The 9,418-nt window shown below is 33.9% G+C and overlaps 1 pseudogene; it reads right to left on the reverse strand.

Annotated features, from left to right (window-relative positions):
* Positions 1 to 3,572: 3,572 nt before the first annotated feature.
* Positions 3,573 to 9,044, reverse strand: LOC119604140 (annotated as a pseudogene).
* Positions 9,045 to 9,418: the final 374 nt, after the last annotated feature.

A 9,418-nucleotide genomic window follows, 5' to 3' on the forward strand; every position in this document is an offset into this window, starting at 1 on the left:
TAAGAGTTACTAACTCAAGTATGAGTATGGAAATACTACCAGTACTTTTTGGAAAGGTTGTATGTAGTCAAATGTAAAAACTAAAACTGGTTAATAAACTTTTCGTAACTGATTAAAATCGTAAGAGACATGGTTTAGAAAATCTGAAATTTTGTTGAATTATATTTACATAAATAAAATAATATTGCGAAAGAAGTTAGTTACGAATTGTTTAATAGAAAACATATAGATTTTTAGAGAAATAATTCATTGTCGACTGAAGTGTTGTTAGTTCGGTTTCTTTTCATTATTAATTATTCTATTTAGTTCTCATCAAATTATAGTCTGTTCTAGTTCTAGTTCTGTTCTAGTTCTGTTCTAGTTCTGTTCTAGTTCTGTTCTAGTTCTGTTCTAGTTCTGTTCTAGTTCTGTTCTAGTTCTGTTCTAGTTCTGTTCTAGTTCTGTTCTAGTTCTGTTCTAGTTCTGTTCTAGTTCTGTTCTAGTTCTGTTCTAGTTCTGTTCTAGTTCTGTTCTAGTTCTGTTTAGTTCTGTTCTAGTTCTGTTCTAGTTCTGTTCTAGTTCTGTTCTAGTTCTGTTCTAGTTCTGTTCTAGTTCTGTTCTAGTTCTGTTCTAGTTCTGTTCTAGTTCTGTTCTAGTTCTGTTCTAGTTCTGTTCTAGTTTGTTCTAGTTCTGTTCTAGTTCTGTTCTAGTTCTGTTTCTAGTTCTGTTCTAGTTCTGTTCTAGTTCTGTTCTAGTCTGTTTCTAGTTCTGTTCTAGTTCTGTTCTAGTTCTGTTCTAGTTCTGTTCTAGTTCTGTTCTAGTTCTGTTCTAGTTCTGTTCTAGTTCTGTTCTAGTTCTGTCTAGTTCTGTTCTAGTTCGGTTCTAGTTCTGTTTCTAGTTCTGTTCTAGTTCTGTTCTAGTTCTGTTCTAGTTCTGTTCTAGTTCTGTTCTAGTTCTGTTCTAGTTCTGTTCTAGTTCTGTTCTAGTTCTGTTCTAGTTCTGTTCTAGTTCTGTTCTAGTTCTGTTCTAGTTTCTGTTCTAGTTCTGTTCTAGTTCTGTTCTAGTTCTGTTCTAGTTCTGTTCTAGTTCTGTCTAGTTCTGTTCTAGTTCTGTTCTAGTTCTGTTCTAGTTCTGTTCTAGTTCTGTTCTAGTTCTGTTCTAGTTCTGTTCTAGTTCTGTTCTAGTTCTGTTCTAGTTCTGTTCTAGTTCTGTTCTAGTTCTGTTCTAGTTCTGTTCTAATTCTGTTCTAGTTCTGTTCTAGTTCTGTTCTAGTTCTGTTCTAGTTCTGTTCAAGTTCTGTTCTAGTTGTGTTCTAGTTCTGTTCTAGTTCAGTTCTAGTTCAGTTCTAGTTCAGTTCTAGTTCAGTTCTAGTTCAGTTCTAGTTCAGTTCTAGTTCAGTTCTAGTTCAGTTCTAGTTCAGTTCTAGTTCTAGTTCAGTTCTAGTTCAGTTTAGTTCTAGTTCAGTTCTAGTTCAGTTCTAGTTCAGTTCTAGTTCTAGTTCAGTTCTAGTTCAGTTCTAGTTCTAGTTCAGTTCTAGTTCAGTTCTAGTTCAGTTCTAGTTCAGTTCTAGTTCAGTTCTAGTTCAGTTCTAGTTCAGTTCTAGTTCAGTTCTAGTTCAGTTAGTTCAGTTCTAGTTCAGTTCTAGTTCAGTTCTAGTTCAGTTCTAGTTCAGTTCTAGTCTAGTTCAGTTCTAGTTTCAGTTCTAGTTCAGTTCTAGTTCAGTTCTAGTTCAGTTCTAGTTCAGTTCTAGTTCAGTTCTAGTTCAGTTCTAGTTCAGTTCTAGTTCAGTTCTAGTTCAGTTCTAGTTCAGTTCTAGTTCAGTTCTAGTTCAGTTCTAGTTCAGTTCTAGTTCAGTTCTGTCAGTTAGTTCAGTTCTAGTTCAGTTCTAGTTTCAGTTCTAGTTCAGTTCTAGTTCAGTTCTAGTTCAGTTCTAGTTTCAGTTCTAGTTAGTTCTAGTTCAGTTCTAGTTCGTTCTAGTTCGTTCTAGTTCAGTTCTAGTTCAGTTCTAGTTCAGTTCTAGTTCAGTTCTAGTTCAGTTCTAGTTCAGTTCTAGTTTCAGTTCTAGTTTCAGTTCTAGTTCAGTTCTAGTTCAGTTCTAGTCAGTTCTAGTTCAGTTCTAGTTCAGTTCTAGTTCAGTTCTAGTTCAGTTCTAGTTCAGTTCTAGTTCAGTTCTAGTTCAGTTCTAGTTCAGTTCTAGTTCAGTTCTAGTTCAGTTCTAGTTCAGTTCTAGTTCAGTTCTAGTTCAGTTCTAGTTCAGTTCTAGTTCAGTTCTAGTTCAGTTCTAGTTCAGTTCTAGTTCAGTTCTAGTTCAGTTCTAGTTCAGTTCTAGTTCAGTTCTAGTTCAGTTCTAGTTCAGTTCTAGTTCAGTTCTGTTCAGTTCTAGTTCAGTTCTAGTTCAGTTCTAGTTCAGTTCTAGTTCAGTTCTAGTTCAGTTCTAGTTCAGTTCTAGTTCAGTTCTAGTTCTAGTTCAGTTCTAGTTCAGTTCTAGTTCAGTTCTAGTTCAGTTCTAGTTCAGTTCTAGTTCAGTTCTAGTTCAGTTCTAGTTCAGTTCTAGTTCAGTTCTAGTTCAGTTCTAGTTCAGTTCTAGTTCAGTTCTAGTTCAGTTCTAGTTCAGTTCTAGTTCAGTTCTAGTTCAGTTCTAGTTCAGTTCTAGTTCAGTTCTAGTTCAGTTCTAGTTCAGTTCTAGTTCAGTTCTAGTTCAGTTTCTAGTTCAGTTCTAGTTCAGTTCTAGTTCAGTCTAGTTCAGTCTAGTTCAGTTTCTAGTTCAGTTCTTAGTTTCAGTTCTAGTTCAGTTCTAGTTCGGTTCTAGTTCAGTTCTAGTTCAGTTCTAGTTCTGTTCTAGTTCTGTTCTAGTTCTGTTCTAGTTCTGTTCTAGTTCAGTTCTAGTTCAGTTTCTAGTTCAGTTCTAGTTCAGTTCTAGTTTCAGTTCTAGTTCAGTTCTAGTTCAGTTCTAGTTCAGTTCTAGTTCAGTTCTAGTTCAGTTCTAGTTTTGTTCAAGTTCAGTTCTATTTTAGTTTACTTCAAGTTCTATTATTGTTCCAAAAACGATTCCTTGTTTTTGCCTACCTTTCAAAACTAAGATAATCGTAATTTTAGTTCCACTTAAACGTTTAATTGTTTATTAAAATTGTCCATAAATATCATTGGATTCCCACATAAATTATGGGTTTGTAAACCGAACCGAATGTGTGTAATTTTACAAATATGGCATAGAAAAGTTAAAATGCCGCCTTTTTGTTTAAAATTTGTTTGTACTTTTTTCAATACTAAATGTTTTTATTAAATATTTTGTTATTGAGTCATTCCATTAAAAGCAATCAATTGAGCATAAAAAATAAATATTAGATTCAGCAACTAGTATTTAGCATAAAAAACTATGGACTATAAAAAACTAAAAAATTTATGACATACAAATGCAAATAAAATCATTAAGCGTATGTATGTAGTGGAAGTTCGTAGGTGCGTCTATTAAAAATAATAAAATAGTACAGATATTAAATTTCAAGTTTATTTATTATTTATTACAACTTGACAGTTGTAACCTTAAGATGTTTAAATACGAAAATAATTAGATCATACATACTAGAGAGGGATTAATATAAACATATTAAAATATAAAATAGTGCAAAAAACTCAAATCATATTTATTTTAGTTAATTCAGATAAGTTTTGTCTGGAATTTAAAGTACTTGATGATGTTTCGAGATATAATTTCAACAATAACCCTTTAAATTTGGCACAATCTTTGTCATGAAATGTTCTGGTTCACAACAAAATGTATAACCCCAATAATTACTCTTCGCCAAATGTATATTCGTAGGGCAAGCCACCTCTGGACAAATTTCACCCGGTATTTGTGGTGGCGATTGTTTGTCATGAATATTATTGTATTGTAAAAATACAGTTCTTATACCATTGCGATTTAAAACGATTTTATATGTCCATAATGGTATAGGAATTATATTTTCTCTTAAATACATTGGCCTTAAATAACCCTGTGTGTCGTGCAATTGTAAAACCCAATGAAAGGCACCACTACAAACTTTTGCCGGTGTATTAATGGGACTTCTAGCCCATTCCTCCATTTGTTTCCAATTGCCATCGTTAATAGGATGAAATTGTGGAATGACATTAATCATTTTAAAAGTGGTGGCTATTAATGTATTTGACATATAATCGGCTACGGGTTGTTAAATGTCCACGATCAAAGCGCTCTTCACCAGCATTATCCGGTGAAACGTTGTTCATCACCTAAAACTCTTCGGAATTGTGCATAAATATCCCGTTTATTGTAGGCCGAGAAAATGTTCATTGTGAATATTTCATCAGGGTCAAACATCATGCCATAAGGGCGTGGTATAACTGTAACAATAGATATACATATGTATTTACAAACCGTTTGTTCAAAATTAAGATCTCGTTCTAGTTCGGTTCTAGTTCAGTTCTAGTTCAGTTTAGTTCAGTTCTAGTTCAGTTCTAGTTCAGTTCTAGTTCAGTTCTAGTTCAGTTCTAGTTCAGTTCTAGTTCAGTCTAGTTCAGTTCTAGTTCAGTTCTAGTTCAGTTCTAGTTCAGTTCTAGTTCAGTTCTAGTTCAGTTCTAGTTCAGTTCTAGTTCAGTTCTAGTTCAGTTTAGTTCAGTTTAGTTCAGTTCTAGTCAGTTCTAGTTCAGTTCTAGTTCAGTTCTAGTTCAGTTCTAGTTCAGTTCTAGTTCAGTTCTAGTTCAGTTCTAGTTCAGTTCTAGTTCAGTTCTAGTTCAGTTCTAGTTCAGTTCTAGTCAGTTCTAGTTCAGTTCTAGTTCAGTTCTAGTTCAGTTCTAGTTCAGTTCTAGTTCAGTTTAGTTCAGTTCAGTTCAGTTCTAGTTCAGTTCTAGTTCAGTTCTAGTTCAGTTCTAGTTCAGTTCTAGTTCAGTTCTAGTTCAGTTCTAGTTCAGTTCTAGTTCAGTTCTAGTTCAGTTCTAGTTCAGTTCTAGTTCAGTTCTAGTTCAGTTCTAGTTCAGTTCTAGTTCAGTTCTAGTTCAGTTCTAGTTCAGTTCTAGTTCAGTTCTAGTTCAGTTCTAGTTCAGTTCTAGTTCAGTTCTAGTTCAGTTCTAGTTCAGTTCTAGTTCAGTTCTAGTCAGTTCTAGTTCAGTTCTAGTTCAGTTCTAGTTCAGTTCTAGTTCAGTTCTAGTTCAGTTCTAGTTCAGTTCTAGTTCAGTTCTAGTTCAGTTCTAGTTCAGTTCTAGTTCAGTTCTAGTTCAGTTCTAGTTCAGTTCTAGTTCAGTTCTAGTTCAGTTCTAGTTCAGTTCTTCAGTTCTAGTTCAGTTCTAGTTCAGTTCTAGTTCAGTTCTAGTTCAGTTCTAGTTCAGTTCTAGTTCAGTTCTAGTTCAGTTCTTCAGTTTAGTTCAGTTCTAGTTCAGTTCTAGTTCAGTTCTAGTTCAGTTCTAGTTCAGTTCTAGTTCAGTTCTAGTTCAGTTCTAGTTCAGTTCTAGTTCAGTTCTAGTTCAGTTCTAGTTCAGTTCTAGTTCAGTTCTAGTTCAGTTCTAGTTCAGTTCTAGTTCAGTTCTAGTTCAGTTCTAGTTCAGTTCTAGTTCAGTTCTAGTTCAGTTCTAGTTCAGTTCTAGTTCATCTAGTTCAGTTCTAGTTCAGTTCTAGTTCAGTTCTAGTTCAGTTCTAGTTCAGTTCTAGTTCAGTTCTAGTTCAGTTCTAGTTCAGTCTAGTTCAGTTCTAGTTCAGTTCTAGTTCAGTTCTAGTTCAGTTCTAGTTCAGTTCTAGTTCAGTTCTAGTTCAGTTCTAGTTCAGTTCTAGTTCAGTTCTAGTTCAGTTCTAGTCAGTTCTAGTTCAGTTCTAGTTCAGTTCTAGTTCAGTTCTAGTTCAGTTAGTTCAGTTCTAGTTCAGTTCTAGTTCAGTTCTAGTTAGTTCTAGTTCAGTTCTAGTTCAGTTCTAGTTCAGTTCTAGTTCAGTTCTAGTCAGTTCTAGTTCAGTTCTAGTTCAGTTCTAGTTCAGTTCTAGTTCAGTTCTAGTTCAGTTCTAGTTCAGTTCTAGTTCAGTTCTAGTTCAGTTCTAGTTCAGTTCTAGTTCAGTTCTAGTTCAGTTCTAGTTCAGTTCTAGTTCAGTTCTAGTTCAGTTCTAGTTCAGTTCTAGTTCAGTTCTAGTTCAGTTCTAGTTCAGTTCTAGTTCAGTTCTAGTTCAGTTCTAGTTCAGTTTAGTTCAGTTCTAGTTCAGTTCTAGTTCAGTTCTAGTTCAGTTCTAGTTCAGTTCTAGTTCAGTTCTAGTTCAGTTCTAGTAGTTCTAGTTTCAGTTCAGTTAGTTCAGTTCTAGTTCAGTTCTAGTTCAGTTCTAGTTCAGTTCTAGTTCAGTTCTAGTTCTAGTTCAGTTCTAGTTCAGTTCTAGTTAGTTCTAGTTCAGTCTAGTTCAGTTCTAGTTCAGTTCTAGTTCAGTTCTAGTTCAGTTCTAGTTCAGTTCTAGTTCAGTTCTAGTTCAGTTCTAGTTCAGTTCTAGTTCAGTTTCTAGTTCAGTTCTAGTTCAGTTCTAGTTCAGTTCTAGTTCAGTTCTAGTTCAGTTCTAGTTCAGTTCTAGTTCAGTTCTAGTTCAGTTCTAGTTCAGTTCTAGTTCAGTTATAGTCAGTTCTAGTTCAGTTCTAGTTCAGTCTAGTTCAGTTCTAGTTCAGTTCTAGTTCAGTTCTAGTTCAGTTCTAGTTCAGTTCTAGTTCAGTTAGTTCAGTTCTAGTTCAGTTCTAGTTCAGTTCTAGTTCAGTTCTAGTTCAGTTCTAGTTCAGTTCTAGTTCAGTTCTAGTTCAGTTCTAGTTCAGTTCTAGTTCAGTTCTAGTTCAGTTCTAGTTCAGTTCTAGTTCAGTTCTAGTTCAGTTCTAGTTCAGTTCTAGTTCCGTTCTAGTTCAGTTCTAGTTCAGTCTAGTCAGTTCTAGTTCAGTTCTAGTTCAGTTCTAGTTCAGTTCTAGTTCAGTTCTAGTTCAGTTCTAGTTCAGTTCTAGTTCAGTTCTAGTTCAGTTCTAGTTCAGTTCTAGTTCAGTTCTAGTTCAGTTCTAGTTCAGTTCTAGTTCAGTTCTAGTTCAGTTCTAGTTCAGTTCTAGTTCAGTTCTAGTTCAGTTCTAGTTCAGTTCTAGTTCAGTTCTAGTTCAGTTCTAGTTCAGTTCTAGTTCAGTTCTAGTTCAGTTCTAGTTCAGTTCTAGTTCAGTTCTAGTTCAGTTCTAGTTCAGTTCTAGTTCAGTTCTAGTTCAGTTCTAGTTCAGTTCTAGTTCAGTTCTAGTTCAGTTCTAGTTCAGTTCTAGTTCAGTTCTAGTTCAGTTCTAGTTCAGTTCTAGTTCAGTTCTAGTTCAGTTCTAGTTCAGTTCTAGTTCAGTTCTAGTTCAGTTCTAGTTCAGTTCTAGTTCAGTTCTAGTTCAGTTCTAGTTCAGTTCTAGTTCAGTTCTAGTTCAGTTCTAGTTCAGTTCTAGTTCAGTTCTAGTTCAGTTCTAGTTCAGTTCTAGTTCAGTTCTAGTTCAGTTCTAGTTCAGTTCTAGTTCAGTCTAGTTCAGTTCTAGTTTAGTTCTAGTTCAGTTCTAGTTCAGTTCTAGTTCAGTTCTAGTTCAGTTCTAGTTCAGTTCTAGTTCAGTTCTAGTTCAGTTCTAGTTCAGTTCTAGTTCAGTTCTAGTTCAGTTCTAGTTCAGTTCTAGTTCAGTTCTAGTTCAGTTCTAGTTCAGTTCTAGTTCAGTTCTAGTTCAGTTCTAGTTCAGTTCTAGTTCAGTTCTAGTTCAGTTCTAGTTCAGTTCTAGTTCAGTTCTAGTTCAGTTCTAGTTCAGTTCTAGTTCAGTTCTAGTTCAGTTCTGGTTCAGTTCTAGTTCAGTTCTAGTTCAGTTCTATTTCAGTTCTAGTTCAGATTCTAGTTCAGTTCTAGTTCAGTTCTAGTTCAGTTCTAGTTTCAGTTCTAGTTCAGTTCTAGTTCAGTTCTAGTTCAGTTCTAGTTCAGTTCAGTTCTAGTTCAGTTCAGTCCTAGTTCAGTTCAGTTTTAGTTCAGTTCTAGTTCAGTTCTAGTTCAGTTCTAGTTCAGTTCTAGTTCAGTTCTAGTTCAGTTCTAGTTCAGTTCTAGTTCAGTTCTAGTTCAGTTCTAGTTCAGTTCTAGTTCAGTTCTAGTTCAGTTCTAGTTCAGTTCTAGTTCAGTTCTAGTTCAGTTCTAGTTCAGTTCTAGTTCAGTTCTAGTTCAGTTCTAGTTCAGTTCTAGTTCAGTTCTAGTTCAGTTCTAAGTAGTTCTAGTTCAGTTCTAGTTCAGTTCTAGTTCAGTTCTAGTTCAGTTCTAGTTCAGTTCTAGTTCAGTTCTAGTTCAGTTCTAGTTCAGTTGTAGTTCAGTTGTAGTTCAGTTCTAGTTCAGTTCTAGTTCAGTTCTAGTTCAGTTCTAGTTCAGTTCTAGTTCAGTTCTAGTTCAGTTCTAGTTCAGTTCTAGTTCAGTTCTAGTTCAGTTCTAGTTCAGTTCTTGTTCATTATATTTGGAAGTAATTCATTACCAAATGGATATGCCTCATTTATGGTAAAAACGGATCGTTTGCTACTAAAATCGAAACAGACTTTGTAGGTCTCAAAAAGTAATCATTATCCTTGCATTGAATTTGATAACCCACACGATATAAGTTATATTCACATAACTTTTTATCATTCTCCAGTTTAAGTTGAGGGCTCATACGATTCGGACAACCTCCTAGCGATGATAATTGTGGATTGAATTCACCACTTTCACAGGTCACTTCCTTGATATCGTCACTGTTACACACCATATATATAATGGTGCCATCTTGCACAGCAGGTTCTCTTAATAGTTCTAATGTGCCATTTTCATATTTAAGCATTAAATGCCAGTCAGTTTGTAAAAAATGTGTAGCATATTTACAAATTCCATTTATTTCGTTTACTGCAAATTGAGAAGGAGATATTGTTAAATGTAGTAGGAATTTTTTAAAGCATATACTTACCAGTAGTTAATAGGCCCACAAATAATACTAACGTTTTGTATAGTCTGTGGGGAATCAACATTTTGAAATTTTATTATTTTTGTAAAAGAAGTTTGTGAAAAATTTTGAATTTAGTTATTTTAGATTTCCAAAAATTATAGAAAATTCGAAATGTGTAAAAATGTTGTAAAGTATTTGGGGAAATACAAGTTTTAATTAAAAAATTAAATTTATTGTGAAGAGAATTTGAAAAAAAAAATTATTGATAATTATCGAAATGTTATCTATAATATTGCCTGCATTAGGTAGAAATAAGACACAATGCTATAATTCTTTTTATTTTCTGTAAAAAGAAATTTTTTGTAATATTTACTATTTTTAGAAAATTGTATTTTTTTTACAGAATTTAATGTTGCGTATACGCTCCAGTGAACCTCTTATAAAAATTCGCATTTTACATAAATTTAATACCAAATGTAGTTGTAATCATGTAAATGTACAAATTATCTAATATTTTTACATTCAGG

Source organism: Lucilia sericata, unplaced genomic scaffold (genome assembly GCF_015586225.1).
Source record: "Lucilia sericata isolate MDLA Ls3-8-SP2 unplaced genomic scaffold, ASM1558622v1 Contig000366F_arrow, whole genome shotgun sequence".
Taxonomy (NCBI): Eukaryota; Metazoa; Arthropoda; class Insecta; order Diptera; family Calliphoridae; genus Lucilia; species Lucilia sericata.